Genomic DNA, 19,729 nt, shown 5'->3' with positions numbered 1-19,729 from the left:
TAGTTTGTCTAGTAGGTCATTTAATCTTCTCATCTGTAATCAGGAGGTGGCATGGTGGGCTTTAAAGAGTATAGTCAGAGTAGATAATCTTTCAAGGCACGGTGGATAGAGGGCAGGGACCTGAAGTCAGCAAGACTCATCTTCCTGAGTTCAAATCTGGCCTCAGACACTTCCTAGCTGTGTGACCCTGTGCAAGTCATTTCACCCTGTTGGCCTCAGTTTCCTCATCTGTAAAATGAGCTTGGAGAAGGAAATGGCAAACCACTCCAGTATCTTTGCCAAGAAAACCCCAGTCACGGGGCCATGGAGAGTCAGCACAACTAGACAACAAATCTTTAACATTCCTCCCAGTCTCTGATAGTCTGTGATTACTTTGACCTTGTTGTCTCAGTTTCTCTATCTGTAAAAACAAGGGCTCTATGACCTTTAAAATAAAGGCAAGGCAGAGAATTATAGTGGAAAGAAGCAGGCGTTCAGACCCCTGCTGCCCCTTATTATCTGTTGGAGTATGGGCAAGTCACTTGGACCTCAGTTATGTGCGAATGAGCGGCCGGGACTAAACGACCTCTTCAATCCCATGGGGCTCTACAGTTAGGATTCCTGGTCCCTGCCATCGACAGCATTCCAAGATCCTTGGACCCTTCCCTTCTTCACAGCCTGGCCCTGGGTAGGGAGCTACCTGAATTCCAGGTGTTCTGGCTCCTTACCCCTCCCCTTCCAGGCCTTTGGCTCTGGCTCCTTGGAGAAGGAGAGCCCCAGTTTCCCTCTCCATAGTATAGGAGATAAGGTTCCAGAGAATCCCTTCTGGCTCCATAGCCCCTAACACACTTTCCTTCTCCCTAGCTCCCAGCAGGCTGAATTGACCAGGTAAGCCTGTTTCATCTGCTGTATAGGTAAATCAATCAATAAATATTTATTAAGCAGCAGCACTGCAGTAAACTTGGCATTTGGCTAAGTCAGGTTGAAGGTAACTGACAGGTCTCTGTTTACCCCTAGGCACGAGAAGACTGCTGAATGGTAGGATGAGAGCAATTTTTTCCCAGGGCCATGAAGCAGGTGCTGTGGATCACTCAGTGCTTAGGTCATCCACCGCATCCTGGACTCTCACCCAAGATCTTCCTGACTTTGTCTGGCCACAGAACTTTGATGACTCTGGAAGATAGTGAGGCTGACGACTTTGGGCAGTTCTGCCTCATTTAAATACAATTCACCCCCAGATGTCACTGGCCCTCTTCAAAAATGAAGGATGAATGTTGCATCACGTACCAAGCACTACTACGCTAAGTGCTGGGGGACACAAATAGAGGGGGAAAAAACCAAAACTCCAGCCCCTACCCTCGAGGAGGTTACATTGTAAAGGGGAAGAAATATGCAAAGAAATACAAAGCAGCAGCATATAGGATAAACAGGAAATAATTAACAGAGGGAAGGCACTGGAATGAAGGGGGATTGAGAATGGTTTCTGGTAAAAGATGCTATAGACCATCGAGTATGTGGGGGTCCTGGAAAATTTGGTAACAAGATTTCTGAATGCACAATGATGAAAAATTAATTCAAAATCAGATGCGTGATGAATCCTAGGTGTTGATGGCAGCGCTTTCCCATATTGCATCACCCAACTTCACTGCAGCCTTGGTTCTGAACACATAACATCCTGAGGTTGCACTGCCCCTGCCATCACAAAATGCAATGCTGCCAGAAACACCTCGGCTCGGATTCGAGACTATTGTATATTATGAATTGCAGTGTTTTTGCTGTACATACAAAATAGTTAAATTAATTTTGGCTTGGGATTAGGACAGAATTTCTAACAATTTCTAAAATGGCCCTAAACATCCTCCTGCCATTTTGCACTATGTATTTATGCAAAGCGGTGTTCTCAGCATTGAGGATTATAAAATCAAAATATCAATCAACTCTGAAAAAACGCTTGAGGTGCTCTATGTCCTGCAGTATCAAATATTCCAAGATTTAATTATTTATGTAACAATAAACAAGCACATTAGTATGCAAATTTACTTCAATTTTTAATAAATGGTAAAATTATTTGTATAACAAGGAGTTGTTTTAAAATAAATTTCTTTATGATTAGAACTAAATGTTTGATTTGTATGCTTACTTTATATACTTATATACTGGGTTGTATAAAAATGTCTCTGCCGGAAATGGGTCGGGAGTGGAAAAAAGTTTAAGAATCCCCAGTCTAGACCCCAAAGACGTTGCAGTGCAGACCTTCCCCACGTCCTTCCTCTAACTGGTTCCCTACTCTTCAATCTCCCGCCAACTAGTCTCCCCGGGGCGGACCCGGGGCTCAGCTGACCAGCCACCTGCCTCGATCAGGGCGGGGCTCCGCTGGAGAACAGACGCCCCGCCCCACGGCCTTGTGCGTCCTTCCTCCTCCCCTCGCCGCCTCGCCCCTCCCAAGCGTGGACTACAAGCCCCAGAGTGCCCCGCGGCGGGCTCCTCCCCTCCCCCGGCTCTCGGTGCCGGTGCTCGGTTGGCTGCCCTAGGCAGGAAGCGCGGATTTGAGGAGGAGGGGGCCGAGGCGGTGAGTGAGGCGGGGCCGGGGGGGTGGGGGCGGCACCTTGGCTGGGCGCACCCCGAGGCGGCCGTGACAGGAGCGGCTCAAAGCGCCGTGAAAAAGCCCCTTCGGTCCCTCGGACGCCCGTGGGGCTGCCCGGGGGCGCGACCCCTTTCTGAGGCCCCGGCCTGGCCCGATCCTGGGGGTGGGTGTCCGGCCTCTGCCCGTCACTGCCCGAGGGCCCTGGAGCCGGACCCCAGTCTGAGCTTCGGTGTGGGCGGAGCGGGGTGGGGGGCCGCCTCCGGGCCCTTGCTGCTGAACGGGAGCTCCTCGGACCGCCCTCGCCCCTTGCACGTCCCCGCGAAGACCAGAGCCAGGCACTGTGCGGCCGGGTGTGCAAAGGACAGCCCGGCCCGGGAGGATTGGGGGGCGGCCCGGAGGGATTCTTACCAGGAGCTGGGCCGGGCCGTGGGTTCCGAGGATCCGGGTGCGGCTCGGAAGGTGCCCGGGACGAGCCCTTGTGGCCGCAGGCACAGTAAGTCACACTGGCTCCGGATGGGGGAAGCGGTTAGAACTTTTTCCTCCCTGTGGGGCCCCTCCCGCCGACTCTCATTGGCGGGGTCACGGACGCCCCCGACGCCTGCCCTGGGTTGACTCGGACCCCCTCCTGCTGCATGCAGCGCCAGTCCTAGGAGGGCGCCCACCCCGGGGAGGGAAAATTAATATGCATGCGCCTTATTAAGCATGCCTGGTAGACAAGCTCTCTGACCTTTGTCCCAGTACGCTTTCTGAAAACCTCTGCCACTTCTTGGAACTCCCTTCCCCCGACCCGCTTCCTCTCTGTTACCCAGTCCCCTAATATGGGAACGGCCGTCCCTATTTCTCACCCAAGGTGACTTCCTTTGAGGTATCCTTCCATGCCTTGTGGGTCCCACTAACGAGCGCTATCTGATTCGCTTCTGTCACCTACTGTTTGTTTGCTGCCCCAGGCCTGGGGAAGTCCGGGGCCAGCTTCCTCACACAGACTCCCAGTAGGGCGCCTCGTGTCTGCACGGTATGTCGCGAAATCGGAGAGAAGGCACCCCAGCTTATGGCTTGAGTCCACCTTCGGGGAACCCATCGTGGAAAAGGGAATCCTGTGCTTTGGGCTCCTCGGACCCCGCTACAGTATGGTATGGGGAGGGCTAGGGATTGAGCTCCTCCCCCACTCCCCTGCAGCCCCCCATCTTCCTGCCTTTAATATTTGACTCATCAACACAGCTAGTTGGAAAGTCTTTCTGCTTTTCTGTCACAGCTCAGTGGTGATGGTAGAGCAACCGTCTCACTTATCCTGAACTAGAGCTCTGGATGCACAAAAATTTAGTATAAACTGAAAAGTTGCCCGGAAGATGAGGAGGGCTTGGGAGAAATTGAAATTCTGTGAATGTAAAGCCTCATGAGACCAGTTTCTGGACACAGCAATGAAAAAGTGGTAGGAGTACAAGGCAGTGTGGTTCAGTGGGAAGAACGCTGGTTGATTGGAGTCCCAAGACGCGGTTCAAATCCTGCTTCCGATGCTTTCCTCAGGGTGTGAAAATGAAGCCTGGGAGGTCTTTTCCGACTTTAATGCTGTATTCTTCCCCCCCCCTTTAGTCCACCATTCTTCTGTATATCTTGTCAGGCATCACTCTGGATGAATTCAGAACTCCCTATTAGTTTCCGAATAAAATAGATTTGACCGCAGCTTTCCTTCCAGGCTTATCTCCTAGTACCGTGCATCATATACTCCACATTCAAGCCGACCCCTTCTGAATTCTCCGCTCTTAGTGCCTTTGCTCAGCTCACAGCTTCTCAGCTTTCCTTCTATTCTGTCTCTGCTTGCTGAAATCACTTTTTTTTCCCCCAAAGTTGACCCAGGTGCCCTGTCTTGGTGAAACTTTCCCTAATTTCCCTCGAAGTGATCTCTAGGTGCCTTTCACTTGGTGGACACTTAATAGATGTTTCTGGAATTGTATTGTGATTCCATTGGACTTGGGCCAAGAGGCAGCCATTTTTAAGGTGGTGGTGGTGTTCAGTCCTGACCCCATTTGGGGTTTTCTTGGCAAAGGTACTGGAGTGATTTGCCATTTCCCTCTCCATCTCATTTTACAGATAAGGAACTGAGGCAAATAGAGTCAAGTGACTTGCCCAGGATCACGCAGCTAGTAGGTGTCTGAGGCTGGATTTGAACTCATGAAGGTGAGTTTTCCTGATTCCATGCCCAGTGCTCTCTCCATTGTGCCACCTACCAAAGTTAATTGTCTGGGGCATCTAGGTGGTGCAGTGGATAAAGCCCTCAAAAAAAAAAAGGAAATTTAATTGTCTTTATCTCATTATGAAAGTTATCAGTAAAAGCTGGCTCCATCTTGAAGCCATTGCCAATCTCCATTGATTATCCTTCTAACACTTTGCTATCTTGATGTGCTTTTTAAATAAGCTCCTTTAGTTATTTGTCTTGAGTTTTGCCTGGTCAATCAGCGTGAAAGGCTGAACAAAGAATTTTCTTTTCAACAATTCTTCCACTTGAATATTCTCATTTGGAAATGTCTCAGTAGTCTCAAGCTTGGTTTCCGAGACTTCTTTTGGAGGGGGATGGGCTGGTCAGTTTTGCTGATTAGAGCTCTCAGGTCCATGGATGCTGAAGAAGCCACCAGGACACCAAGCTGAGCAGCAGGTATGACTAGTGGATGGAGTATCTGTGGTTCTAAGAAGCATGTGCAGTGGCCACACCCCAGTAAACCATCTCATCAGATAGGACAAACCAGATTGAGGGTAACCAGTAGGCCTTAAACCCGTCAGTGAGTTAGGGGGTATCTACCCCAAGCATGTGAAGAGTTCTTCTGGAAGAATGGGCAGATGAGAACATTTTATTCCAACTGCCATGAAGGCAGATGAAGCAGGTGCTGTGGACCACTTAGAGCTAGCGAGAGCTTAAAGATGCCAAGGTCAACCATTGCATCCTGGGCCATCCCCAGTCATCTTGAGTTTTGTCTTGCCACCGGACTTTGATGACTCTGAAGAGGTATCTCCTGAGACATATCTCTGCAGGGTCCATGGTGCTTCCCCTCTCTCCAAAAGGAAGATGAGATCTGGTTTGGCACCTCTGGGAGACCAGGTTCCAGCAGTTCTTCAGCGTCACCTCCCTGAACAAGAGAGCAGGGTTCAGTTGTCTCTCCTCCTCCCTGGTGAATTCCACAGCCACATCCTTGAAGGTCACTGACTCCCGAGCATGAGTTGTGAGGATGGCTCTCGCAGAATCAGCAGAGCCCTCCACTACTGTCCCTTTCCTGTCAGCCTTCCTACACCTTACCACCCATCCTACTCTTCAGTCTGGTGATGTTGGTCTTCATGCTGTTGATTTCAGAAGCCCTTGGGGTAGGTATTCAGACCTGTAGTTTGGATTAATATTATTTTATTAAAGGGGTATTTATTAACAGATGTGTTGTTAATGTATTTAAAAGCTGACCTTGAATCGCCAGTGAAAACAACTGAAGTTTATGTCCTTATTTAACAGCCTTATTCCCTGCCTACAGCATTCGAGGTTCTCTGCTGTGTTGGAGATACCAATGATAGTCCTCACACTCGGGGAGCTTACTGTCTAATTGTGGGGGCAGATAAGGCAGATACACAAAAATATCATGGAATATATACTATTTGCTAAAAACCATGATAAGTACAAAGTCCTAAGTGTTTAGGAGAATTAGAAAGAACTTGTTTCCTTTAATGTTCTTTTTTTGAGCCTGTGAAGTTGCAAACTGCAATAAGACCTTAAATGAGTGCAAACCATGATGTGATCGCCAAGAGCGGATATCATTGGAGTCAGATTCAACAGAATTAATGCCCACTTCCTAATCTGTGGAAGGCTGAGGTAAAGCATTTTATTACATTCATATGGTAGGATTTCTTTTTAAAGTTTAGTACTGTTTAGCTTGCTTCCACAGAATTATTTGAGTGTTGAGTTCAGCCACAACTCACTAAGAGCAATATATTCTTACAAGTTAATTGAATAAGCAAAAATACAGGCCTCTTTGGGGGTGGATCCAGGCAGAGAAAGTAGCCAGGTAATATGACTAAAGGCAAAAGTCATTTTTCTTCTGGGGTGGGCTCACATGATCCGAAGGTCTCTCTTCAGCAGTCAGTTGTATCATCAGATGACCTATTTGACGTATAATCCACTGGCAATTTGTGATGGTCATTCCTTTCAACTCAGCAAGTATATATTAAGCTCCTACTGTGTTCAGGGGCATTGTGCTAGTCTTTGGGCAAGATGTAAATAAGATCGTTCCTGGCCTTAATAGCAGTTATGTACTAGTAGGAGCACTGAGCCTAGAGTCAGGAAGACTCATCTTTTTGAGTTCAAATCTGGCCTCAGATTTAACCAGCTGTGTGACCCTGGGCAAGTCACTTATCTCTGCCTCAGTTTCCTTATCTGGAAAATGACCTGGAGAAGGAAATGGCAAACCACTCCAGTGTCTTTGCCAAGAAAACCCTGAATGGGGTCACAAAGAGTTGAACTCCACAGCCCTTGGTGGTGAAATAGTTTGTTACAGCGAGGTGGTGCAGTGAGTAGAGCACTAGCCCTGGAGTCAGGAGGACCTGAGTTCAAATTCAGCCCCAGACACTTGACACACTTACTAGCTGTGTGACCTTGGGCAAGTCACTTAACCCCAATCGCCCTGTCTTCTCCCTTCCAAAAAAAAAGAAAAAAAATTTGCAAATTCTTTTCAACCTTCCATGTATAAAGCTAGTGACATTGTCATCATAATAGCTTATTCTGCAACCACTTTATTATGTGCTCAGCTGATCCCTCATAACAATGCTCTGAGATAGATAGGGCAAGTAGTAGTATACCTACAGATGAGGAAACTGAGGCCCACAGACATTGAGCGACTTACCCAAAGTCACTTAGGTAGTAGTAAGTGACAGAGCTAAGAACCTATATATCTGAAATGGAATTAACGAAATTTAAATATTGCCACCCTTTAAATTGAATTCATGTTTTCCTCCTGTGTACTTCTAGGCTTGTCTCACGGAGATTGGTTATATTTCCTTTTCCTACGTCCTAATAATCTCAGTTGTTTTCACATTTAATATTATGCGGGTGTTCTATGTTGTATCTAGTTCCTTGTATATAGTAGGTGCTTAATAAATGTTTATTGAATTGTTCAATCCTTGAGCTGTGGCTCAGTGAAAAGAGACTGAGTAGTGAAGATAGAGTAGCCCCATAGTGAGCCTGCTGATTTCTTATTTTGGGCCAAAATGTGTCAGTGATGACACTTTGCAGACCAGCCCGTCCTTTCTCTGGAGGGAGGATTATTAGCCTTCTAGAAATTGTCTCCAGGCTGATGCCTGTTGGGTTATTGCCTGGGTCCCTGAAGTTCAGAGTGAGCCCTGAAAACTTCTCTATAATTACACATCAGGCAGCCGGCAGGCTCTGCTGTATTAGATGTATGAGTTTGGAAAATCCACTTAACCTTTTTAAGCCACTTTTACATATCCATAAAATGGGGATAAGATTTGTACCATCTACCTTACAATATCATTGTAAAAATCAAACGAAGGAACAGAAGTGAAGTACTCTGTTAAGCCACTGGATGCATTATAAGTTTTTTTTTAAATCCCTGGTGGAAGTTTTAAGAAGAGTATGGTAGTTAAAGCTATCATAGTTAGAACTGAAGCATAATGTATTCAGGAACTCTCAGTTTGAACTGAGATTGAAGTTAAGAGGATGGAAGCCCACAAATTTGAGAAATTAAATTATTCTTGTTACCAATTCAGAATTTTCCTTTATAACTAAAATAACTAATGTGGTCGCATGTGGGTGACTGATCCCAAAATTCACTTGTGCCCCATTAGTATTTTCTCATGGTCTTTTTTTTGTGAGGGGGGAAGGCTGGGCAATTGGGGTTAAGCAACTTGCCCAAGGTCACACAGCTAGTAAGTGTATCCAGTGTCTAAGGCTGGATTTGAACTCAGGTCCTCCTGACTCCAGGGCCCATGCTGTACTCACTGTGCCACCTAGCTGCCGCATTTTCTCATAATCTTAATTGGAGTGGCAGCATGGTATGGTTCAAAGAGAATTCCTCTCTGCTCTTGGAGGACAGGGACAGTTTCACATTTTTGCCTTTGCCCAGCACCTCCACACACAGTCTGGGACATAATAGTTACTTAATAAATGCTTTTTGGTGCTAATTTGTTGATAAGTTGCAAAGCAGGTATCAATTTGCATTGGCAGAAAGTATTCCCTGTGCCAATGAGATGGTAAATCCAGTCTCCAAACTTTAAATTTATTTATAAATATTTAAATTTATTGATGCTTTTCATTTTGGCTCAACAGATGCTTCCAAACAAACCACGTTACAATGTACACTCCCAGCCCCTAAACAGTTTATTGATTGTTAGTGGAAAGAAGGGACGTGACCTCTAACTTTTTGGAGGACTAGAAAAGTGCCATTGTTTTGAGGAATATGGAGCGGGTATCATTGGAGTCAGATTCACAGGAAGAGAGAAGCTGAAAGGGAAACTTTGTCTATAGCTGGAGGCAGAAGATCTGGTTTCATTGCCTTAATTCTGCCATTCCTAAGACCTTGGGAACATCACTTGAACATTTATTTTTCTAATCTGCAAAATGGGAATAATAAAATTTGTATGACCAATGTGAAGGGGTTAATAATATAAGGGACCTCCTTAAAGCGCTATGAAATGTGAGCTCCAGCTTGTTATTATTCCCATATTCTTCAGCTCTCAGAGATCGTCGTTAAACTTTCTAGGCAGGAGTCCTTAACATGTGGTCCAGGAATTTGCTTTTAAAAATATTTGATAACTGCACTTCGTTGTAATTTGTTTCCTTTTCAATCCTATGTATTTTATTCATTTAAAAGTATTCTGAGAAAGGGTCCATGCCACAAAAAAAGTTTTAAGAATCCCTGACTTAGAACTGGGAAAACCAATAAATGGATCAGAGCAAATGAAAAAAGGCAGAAGATACTGATGGAGCAGCTGAAAAAATCATTGCATGTGGGTGCAGGAGGGACGAGTGGTCACTGAGTCCAGATCTCTGCCTCAAACTCCCAAAGTTCTTAAAACGTGATTACACTCCTGCCCTGCACTGGAAGCAATTCGAGGAGACATTTCACAAGGAAACCAATTGTAAAATGGCTCCTGGAGGACTCTAATGCTCAAGTCATTTCCAAGAGGAGCTCAAATCTTGCTGACCTTTTGTCATTTTAAATAGTTTGGCATGAACATTTCTTAACATTAGGGGTCACTTTTTTTTATTTTCAAAGATTACTTTGAATTCCTTCCTGATATTTAAGGAAATTATCTGTTCATTGCACATTGCTTTAGAGAATCCTGTTAGCTTTATTCCTTCCCCCCCTACCATGGCTTTGCTTGAATTTCAGTAAAGCCTTTGATAACATTGTATTATCCGTACTTTGTGCTGATAACTTTGTATGTGAAATTCCTTTACTGCTTCCCTTCCTTCAGTGAGAGCTGAGGTGGCATGATGGAAAGAGGCTACATATAGAGTTCTCAGTCCTCACCTTCTGGGTGAAAAACAGATCACTGGAGCTTCGCTGGCCTCAGTTTCCTCATCTCTCAAATCAGGGTGTTGGACCCTAGATAATTCCTGAGGTGTCTTCCACTTTAAAATCGAAGATCCAACTCTAAAAATGGAAACCTTTGGTATAGAGTGGTTCAGGTCAAAGATAAACATCTTAACGGTACTATTAGCAAGAGAATGAATGAACGACAGAACGTGGAGCTGGTGAACTCCCTCCACTTCATTCTCAGCTTTTGAGAGCAGTAGATAATACAGTTGGTGGGAAACTTGGGTCTTCTTGACTATAGACCCAGTGTTCTATCTGCTGTGCCACCAGCTATATTTTGATTTATAAAAAATACAGTGAAAATACAAATTTATGAAGGGGATAATGGCAAGAGAATTTTACAAGTTTTCTTGGTAAGAGGTGAAAATTAATTTTTTGTTCTTAGCCCACAAACCAGTCAACAAAATGAATTACTAACTACTGTATAAAAGATGTATTTTTCTATTGTCTAATGACATGTAGAGGCAGCTGAGCGTTGCAGGGGATGGAATTTGGGCCTGAAGTCTTCCTAAGTTCAAATCCAGTCTTAGACACTTAATAGCTATGTGACACTGGTTAATTTATTTAACCTTGTTTGCCTCAGTTTCCTTATCTGTAAAATGAGCTGGAGAAAGAAATGTTAAAGTACTGTAGTATCTTTGCCAAGAAAACTTCAAATGGAGTCATGAAGAGTTGGACACCACCGAAACCACTGAATAACAACCACCACAATGACATGTAGTATATTAAATGGTAAATGTGCTTGAAGTTCAATTGCATATTGTCTTTTTTTTTAAACAGCATTTATGTGTAAAATAATGTAAGGAAAAAAATCTCTTCAAACATAACTTTTTTTTTTCTACCACTGGCACACAGGTTAGATTCCCATAGAAACTCTACGGAATGATTGACCCAGGTTGTTAACTAGGTTCTTGAAAATCCAGATAGAAGAATATTAACATTAGTAGAATATAAGTTAAAAGTCAGAAAACAGTTTTAAACAATAGTGAGAGACCACATAAGGTCTGTTTTTATAGAATGTTTGTGATGGTCCATGATATTTTCAAAATGGCTTGTAAATGGAACGTTTAACTCTGATGGTTTTCAGAGAGCCTACCATCTGTGCTACAAGACTGCAAACATTTCTGACATCTTGATCTGGTGATTAAAGTTTGGTAATTACATTGATCTTTCCAAAATCCCTGTGAGTTTGGTACTTATCCCTATTTTACAGTGGAGGAAACAGAGGCAAACGGGTTAAGTGACTTATGCAGGGACATACAACTACTAAGTGTCTGGATTTGAACTCAAATCTTGCTGACTCCATGCCCAGGGTTCTCATTACTGCATTACAGTTGGCTCTAATTTCCAGATAATGGAAGCTATGGAATGTGCCCATCCTTCCATGAAAGATGCAGAGACAGAATTTTAGAATTCCAAATTGGCTACATGATCTGCTCCCTGCCCCCAAGTTCCACATGAGCCATCTTTGAGGAATCCTGGGAACCCTCCTGTGGTCCTTCTTGTGTGGCCCCTTTCCCTAAAGAGAAGTACTCATACTCCAACTTTCTGTCTCTCCTCATCCCCTCCTTATTCCCCATGCCCAGGAATCCCAGGTCTCAGAGAAGATTTGATCTCCAATTTTGAGAGAGGGAGGATACTGTGGATATTGGAGCCAAAGGCTGCAGAATTCCTGTCTAGGTGAGTGAGATGAAAGCAAGTGAATGAGGACTTATCACTAGAAGTACTGATGTGCTGTTAGAGCAGGGAGTGTTAAATTTGGGGGCAAGAAAACCTGAATTGGAATTCTTTTTGAGACACTTCAGCAGTGTGATCCTAGGCAAGTCACTGAATCCCTGTGCCTCAATTTCCCCATCTCTGAAATGAGGGCATTGGACTCCACGGATTTCACTTCCCTTTTTGTGACAAATCCATGATCCTATAAGAAGTCATTGTTTAGAACTTTGCGTATGAAACTCTCTGGAAAGCATTCCCAAAGGACTCATGCTGTCCCATATGAGATTTTTCCTAGACTTTCTTCAAGACAGTAGTCATCAGGCACCTACTCTGTGTCATATGTGCCGTAGATAACAAAGAAAGGCAAGGGACAATCCCTGCTCTCAGAGAGTGAGTTCACAGTCTAGTGAGAACGACAATATGCCAAAAACTATCCAGCATAAATTACAGCTAATTAAGAGAGGGAAGACTCTAAGATTAAGGAGGACTGGAAAAAGTTTCTTTTTAGCAAAAAAACAACACAGTAATAAACATTTGACTTGGGCATCAAATATTCTTAGCACCTGTACCCAAATGTCTGCCATTTCTACCCCTTTCCCCTCCTTTTCCCAATGTTTCCCAGAAGCATTAGCTCCAGTTCCCAATTAACATCTAAGTGTCCTGAACACCTTGGGAGAGGGATGCCAGCATAGGGTAAACCTGCTACACTGTCAAGGCTTGGTTGTGCTGACCCCTATCAAGCTTCAGTTGGGGCTCTGCTGTCTCCTTCTGGAACTCGAGTCACTGATCAGCCCTGATAACCCCAGCACAAATGCTTTTTTTTCCCCTTGTCTCGTTTGTCTTCTCTATGTCAGCTTCCCCTGTGAGACTCCCTAGATTGTTAAATGGTGTGTGCAGGAAGTGTACCTTCACGATCACAGTCCACACTGGGTGTCATGGCCATGCCACATAAAGAAACCAGTGTTAGAAAGACATTCAAAGAAGGTCTCAGCCCTCAGCCTTGTGGGAACATGGAGTCCAGGTATAAACAAATGGCCCTCTTCCATGAGCATTAAAGGCTCACACGGAATTAGACCCTGGGAGGAAGGAATCATAAGATTATAGGGTAAATTAGATCCAGTACTAGAAGAGGCCTTCGAAGTCATCTAGTTCAATACCCTCATTTTACAACTGAAGAAATGGAAGCACAAGAGAAGTCAGGTGATACAGCCAAGGTTATACTGGCAGTGAGCGGCAGAGGTAGAATTGGAATTGGGATCCTGTTCAGCATTCTTTTTAAGGCACCCTGAGGCTTCTGAAGAACTCCTTTTTATGCTTCTCTTGAGTCTTGTGTTTGAATGTCAGATTTTCTATCTAGCTCTGGTATTTTCTTCAGGAATGCTTGAAAGTCCTCTATTTTGAGTCTGTCTGTCTCAGGATATACTACATGAACATAATCATAAAACATTTTTGTACAAATAAAGTCAGATTTAAATAATTGGGGAAATAGCAATTATTGATGGGTGGATAGAGCCAATATAATAAGAATGACAATAAGAACAAAAGTCATTCCCCAACTGATAAATGGTCAAAAGATATTAATAGATAGTTTTCCAACAAAGAAATCAAAACGATTTATCATCATATGAAAAAATGCACTAAATCATTATTGTTTAGCAAAAGGCAAAACAACCTTGATATATTTTATGCCTATCAGGTTAGCTAAAATGATAGAAGGGGAAAACAAAAAATGTTGGAGGAGATACGGAAAAAATAGGACACTAATTCATTTTTGGTGGAGATGTGAACTGATCCAACCACTTTGAAGAGCAATGTGGAATTATGTCCAAAGGATTATTAAACTGCCTATCTTTTGACCCAGCAGTACCACTACTAGGTCTGTTTCCAAAGATGATTGGGAAAAAGGGAAAGAACCTACATGTTGTAAAATATTTATGGTAGCTCTTTTTGTGGTAAAGAACTGGAAATTGAGGGGATTCCAGTCAATTGGGGAATGGTTGAATAAGTTGTATATGATTGTAATAATGCTATTGTGCTGTAAGAAATTATGAGCTCAGTGATCTTAGAAAAACATGGAGACTTGCACGAAATAATGGAGAGAAATGAGCAGAAGCAAGAGAACAGTGTGTACAGCAACAGCAATACTTTAAGAACAACTTTGAGAAAATAAGTTATTTTGACTTATAAATACCCAAATTAACTACAAAGGACATATGAAGAAGACACTATTTGCATCCAGAGAAAGAACTGATAAATATTTGTATAGAATGATTTTACACACATATACATAATATGTATGTATGTATTTTATACATATATATATATATATATATTTGTGTGTGTATATAATGTGTGCATTTGTGTTTAATGGTAGCTATCTCTAGGGCAAGAGTGGGAGAGAGGAAAGAAAAAGAAATTTACATGGTAACTTTATTATGTATTTAAAAGGAATAGCAAGTTGTATATGATAGATGTACAGTTTCATTTGTAATTTTTTAAAAGAATACTATGTTATGGAAATGCTTGTTTTATTCCATAATTTTTTTGGAGAGGGCCAGCTCTGAGATAGTCCAGTCTGGGATAAGATACAGGCCAGAGGCCTGTTCTTGCCCTTGGGCTGATAACTCGGCACGTGGGCTCTCCATCCCTCCCTTGGCATACATGTGCTGCTCAGGATGAAGGCTCTTCAAGCCTCCTTGGTACACACGTGCACTCTCCAAAACCCCCACGTCACACATGTGCTAAATACCACCTGTGGGCTATTAACACAATATTGTTTACAGCAAAAGGGGAACTAAGCAGGAGGAAGTCATGCATTATGCCAATGCCTTGCATGTGGATTTGTTGATTCTGTTTGCCTAAAAGGTGTATAAGCCCTGTCCCTCAGTTAAATAAATGGAGCTGTTCTTTACTCTTCTGCCTGGCCCGTGTTTTGTGTTTTTCTTTTCACTCTCCATGGCATTCAGCCATCTCCAGCCATTTTGGAACAACAGCAATTTTTAAATAAAATAAAAAATGTAAAATAATATATCTTTAAAGGAAAAAAAACAACTTTTTTTTTTTAAATGCAATTTATTTATTTAACATATTTGGTTTTCAGCATTGATTTTCACAACAGTTTGAATTACAAATTTTCTCCCCATTTCTGCCCTCCCCCCCCACTCCAAGATGGCGTATATTCTGGTTGCCCTGTTCCCCAGTCAGCCCTCCCCTCTATCACCCCCCTCCCCTCTCATCCCCTTTTCCTTTCCTTTCTTGTAGGGCAAGATAAATTTCTACGCCCCATTGCCTGTATATCTTATTTTTTAGTTGCATACAAAAACTTTTTTTGTTTTTGAACATCTGATTTTAAAACTTTGAGTTCCAAATTCCCTTCCCTCTTCCCTTCCCACCCACCCTCCCTAAGAAGTTGAGCAATTCAACCTAGGCCACACATGTATTATTATGTATAACCCTTCCACAATACTCATGTTGTGAAAGGCTAACTACATTTTGCTCCTTCCCAACCCATCCCGCTTTATTGAATTTTCTCCCTTGACCCTGTCCCCTTTCCAAAGTGTTTGTTTTGATTACCTCCACCCCCATCTGCCCTCCACTCCATCATCCCCCCGCCTTTTATTTTTTTTTTTTTTATCTTCCTCCCTCTTCTTTCCTGCGGGGTAAGATACCCAACTGAGTATGTATGGTATTCCCCCTCAGGCCAAATCTGATGAGAGCAAGGTTCACTCATTCCCCCCTCACCTGCCCTCTCCCCTCCTCCCATAGAACTGCTTCCTCTTGCCACCTTTGAGGTGTCATCTTACACCTATCAAATTGGCTAAAATGATAGGGACAATGAGAAAAGAACCTTATGTTTTAAAGTATTTATGGTAGTTCTCTTTGTGTTGGCAAAGAACTGGAAATTGAGGGAATGCCCATTAATTGGGAAATGGGTAAGTTGTGTTATATAATTGTGATGGAATACTACTGTTCTATGAGAGCTGATGAGCAGGTTGATTTTAGAAAAACATGGAAAGATTTGCATGAAATAATGAAGAGTGAAATGAGCAGAAACAAGACAACATTATATACAGTAACAACAATATTGTTAAAGAATAAACTGTGAATAACCAAGCTATTCTGAGTTTTAAAAATATTCAAAACAACTATAAAGGACCTATGGAAATGCTATCCACCTTCAGAAAATTAATAAATAGAAGTATGGTTTTACATATATATGTACAAAATATATACATAATGTGTGTGTGTGTGTGTGTGTGTGTAAATTGGTGGTCTTTTCTAGTGTGGGGTGGGGAGAGAGGGAGAGAGCTTGAGACTTAAAGCAAAAAAATTAAAAATGTTTTTAAAGCTCTCTGTTTCATTAAATATCCCTTTTTCCCCCTTGAAAGATCATACTCAGTTTTGCTGGGTAAGTTATTCTTGGTTGTAATCCTAGCTTCTTTGCCTTCTGGAATAAATTCCAAACCCTCTGTTCTTTTAACATAGCAGCTGCTAAATCTTGTGTGACACTAACTGTGGCTCTTCATGGGAGACTGGAGCAAAGGAGGAAAAGGAGATCTCTTGGCAAATGTCCAATATCTCTGTGAAACATAAGGCCAAGTTCTCAGCTGAGAGATGGTATAGGGGAGCAAACCAAAGAGGAAAGTTGGGGAGGGATTGGGAAAAGCCGCTATGGTGAGTAGAATAATGAGTCAGATAGGGAGATGTGATGGCCCAGGTGAACTTAGGTAACCTAAATTTGTAGTGGACCCAGCCAAGCAGGTTTCATGATTTTCTTGTCTCCATTCAGCAGCATATGAATAGGAATGAAGGCTACTGCCTTACTTGGAAGTCATTATCCAAAGCTGAGGCTTGCATATGTAATCAACCCAATTTCCCTTTTCTGATCTCTGTGGCCCAATATTTGTCTCCATTGTCAGAAAATCCTTAGTCCCATTCATTTAGTTGACCATTAATCCAAACCATTAACTATTAGATTCTCAGATTGGCAAACATGATTGGATAGTTAATACAAGAGTTCTTTATCTTTTCCTTTTGACCTATGGGAGGGCAAGTCAGAGGGACAATATTCGTTATTTTAAATTAATGAACAATTCTTAACAATATCACTGCTACTGTATACAGTATTATGGTTCTCACTTTGCATCAGTTTATATGTCTTCTTAGGGTTTTCTCAAACCATCTTCTTTTTTACATCACAATATGCCATCATAATTGTACCACAACTTTTTCAGCCATTCTCTAACTGATGGAAATTTCCTCAGGTTCTAATTTTTTCAACCACAGAAAGATGCTATAAATATTTTTGTACATGTGGATCCATCTCCTCCTTCTTGGTATTTTTAGGATACAGACCTAGTAGCAGAAGTTTTGGGTCAAAGGATACACACAGTTTTATTGTCCTTTGGGAACTGTTCCAAATTGTCCTCCAGAATGGTTAGATCATTTCACAACTCCACCAAACCTAGTTCTTGACTATCAAATAGAGAAAATTAAAAATATGAAACTGTTAAAGATAGTATTACAACCAGTCATCTGGGACTAGGGTGGATGAAAGACAAGGTGGGGTGAGGAGTCGGGATCATGCCATGTAAAAATTATAGTTTACTAATGTTGATACCATTCCCTTTGCCCACCTCCTTTTTGTTTTGGAAGATTGAGGCAGGAGCAAAGAGGATATCATGGAGAAAATATAATTCCCATAGCTAAGTGTGCATGAGATGAATTCATCTATAGAGCAGGGGAAGAATGGATTAGGAAGAGCAACCTGACTTTATCCTTCAAACAGGAACATATTTATTGTCCTAGAGGAAAAATATATTTGTATCAGAATTGGGCATTTATTTGCTGCTTAAAGTGTCATTAAGGAATTTTTAGCTTAAACCATTGTCAAGAACCCCTGATGTGTCCATGAGCCACCTAATGGGAAGTGCTGCTAAAGGACTGATAGTGAATTATGCTGTCTACTTCCAGAAAGAAGGATGAAAAACTCAGCATAGAAGGAGGCATCCTATTTTTGAAGGTGGGAAATGTGTGGATTTCTAAAATTGTGTTTGTTATAAGGACTTTGGTTTTTCTTTTATTTAGGGAGCATAGACATTCAAAAATAGATTTAAAAAATAAAGAATAATAACCTTTAAAGGTCATGGGCCATAGTAGAATCTACTACGCCTTGGGCAAATACAGATAAACAGGGTGGGCAGTTATGATGTGATATCAGACATGGCAGTTGAAAAATAAGATTAAAAGGGATTACCAGGGAAATTACATGTCCAAAGATGTTCAGGCGTGTCTGATTCCACGTAACCCCAGGGAGTTTTCTTGGCAAAGATACTGGAGTGGTTTACCATTTCCTTCTCTACTGTGTCCCAATTTTAAAGATGAGGAACTAAGGCAGATAGGGTTAAGTGACTTGCCCAAGGGTTACACAGCTGGTGTCTGAGGTCAAATTTGAACTCAGTGCTTCCTGATTCCACACTTGGCACTCTATCCACTACACCATATACCTACCCATGAATACAGCAGACAATGAAATATATGACTGTTTAGTATACATGCAAGAAATGGCATATATGTGGATCTGAGTAGGATATATGAAAAGAGGGCTGTAACACTGAAAATTGCTACATGACAACTGAAAATAATCAATCTGTTTCTGAGCTTAACATATGAATTTTACAAAGAATGATCAATGACCATCAAAATCAATCAACAGAAAAAAGAATCTTACCCAAACATAACAAAATATAAAAAAAGAATAGTCAACAAAAGGTATTTGAATGCAGGATTAAAAGTGAAGTGGAACAAGGCCACCTAGGGCTGGTAAACAAGCAGTCTCAGTCCCAGGGTTTGAGTTCTAGTCCCACCTGTAGGGATGTTGGTCATATTACTTGGCTTATGGCTCATGGCTTATTGTAAAGTATGATGAGAATCCTGCTCTCTGTGTGTCACAGGCTTGTTGTGAGGATCCAGTGTTACTGTTTGTGAAGATTTTTGTAAATTAAATCATCCTCCAGATGTGAGCTAATGAATTTTCAGATTACTGATTCTGGGTTTGAGAGCTCCATTTTGACCTGAGAAATAGAATGTAAATCAGTTTACTTTCTGTCATTGGAGGGAAGAGGATTTACTTATATGTAAGTGTGAACAGTGTGTCTGTATATATGTTTTGTTCATTTTTTCTTCAGTTGCAGAGACCAAGTTTAAGTGAATGAGACTACTACAAAGCTAAGCATTTCTGTTGAAGAATCTCACTAGCAAAGATTCATGAGTGATGGTCCCTGTGACCTCAATTTGAGAGAAATCTGTGACTGGTATCAAGCGAGAGAAAAATCAACATAGCCCTGTGAATTTAATAAAGCTAGAAAGAATTTCAGGTGGCATTCAGTCCTAATTCACTGTAAAAAAATGATCTCAGGGAATGACTGTTCAGTATGCTGAATATAGGGAATGCTTTACTGAAAAGGTTGGCCTTATTCAGTCTTATGAAAAGCCTCCTGATATTCAAATATATCAGAGTAATCAGCTTGAGATCAGACATCATTAGACATTTGAAAAATTATACTGAAGAAATGCTTTATATATGTAATTAATATGAGAGGGTCTTCAGCCAGAATTCAAAACTCCTTGTCCATCAGAAAATTCACCATGGAAAGAAATCTTATGAATGTAATTAATGAGGAATGGCCTTAATCCATCATTCATCTCTTAGCATCCTAGATTTCATACTGGAATGAAAATATATGCATGGCATCAGTGTGAGAAGGCTTTTGGTTGAAATCCAGATCTTATTAGATATCAGAAGACTGGTCTTAGAGAGAAGCTCCATAAAAAGAATGAATGTGCAAGGCTTTCCCTTGCAGAT

General features: G+C 42.1%; 2 protein-coding genes across 4 annotated transcripts in view; one reads left to right on the top strand and one right to left on the bottom strand.

Annotated features, from left to right (window-relative positions):
- Positions 1–3,055, bottom strand: part of LOC118839279 (homeobox protein MSX-2-like) — a 62,510-nt gene extending 59,455 nt beyond the window's left edge. The window contains exon 1 of the mRNA XM_036746729.1: positions 2,972–3,055. The gene's annotated coding sequence lies outside the window, so the exon portion shown is untranslated. The remainder of the gene's footprint in view (positions 1–2,971) is intronic.
- A 1,644-nt stretch (positions 3,056–4,699) lies between these two features.
- LOC118839277 (zinc finger protein 420-like) overlaps positions 4,700–19,729 on the top strand; it is a 32,231-nt gene continuing 17,201 nt past the window's right edge. Inside the window, exons 1-2 of one of the 3 annotated variants that reach the window (XM_036746727.1) lie at positions 5,356–6,407; positions 11,736–11,829. The gene's annotated coding sequence lies outside the window, so the exon portion shown is untranslated. Of the gene's footprint in view, positions 4,739–5,355; positions 6,408–11,216; positions 11,830–19,729 lie in introns of those variants that run through there. The other 2 variants (XM_036746728.1, XM_036746726.1) reach the window with 2 other exon arrangements.

Source organism: Trichosurus vulpecula, chromosome 2, assembly GCF_011100635.1.
Source record: "Trichosurus vulpecula isolate mTriVul1 chromosome 2, mTriVul1.pri, whole genome shotgun sequence".
Taxonomy (NCBI): Eukaryota; Metazoa; Chordata; class Mammalia; order Diprotodontia; family Phalangeridae; genus Trichosurus; species Trichosurus vulpecula.
The sequence above is the reverse complement of the archived record's forward strand: the minus strand, read 5'-3'. Positions and strand labels throughout refer to the sequence as shown.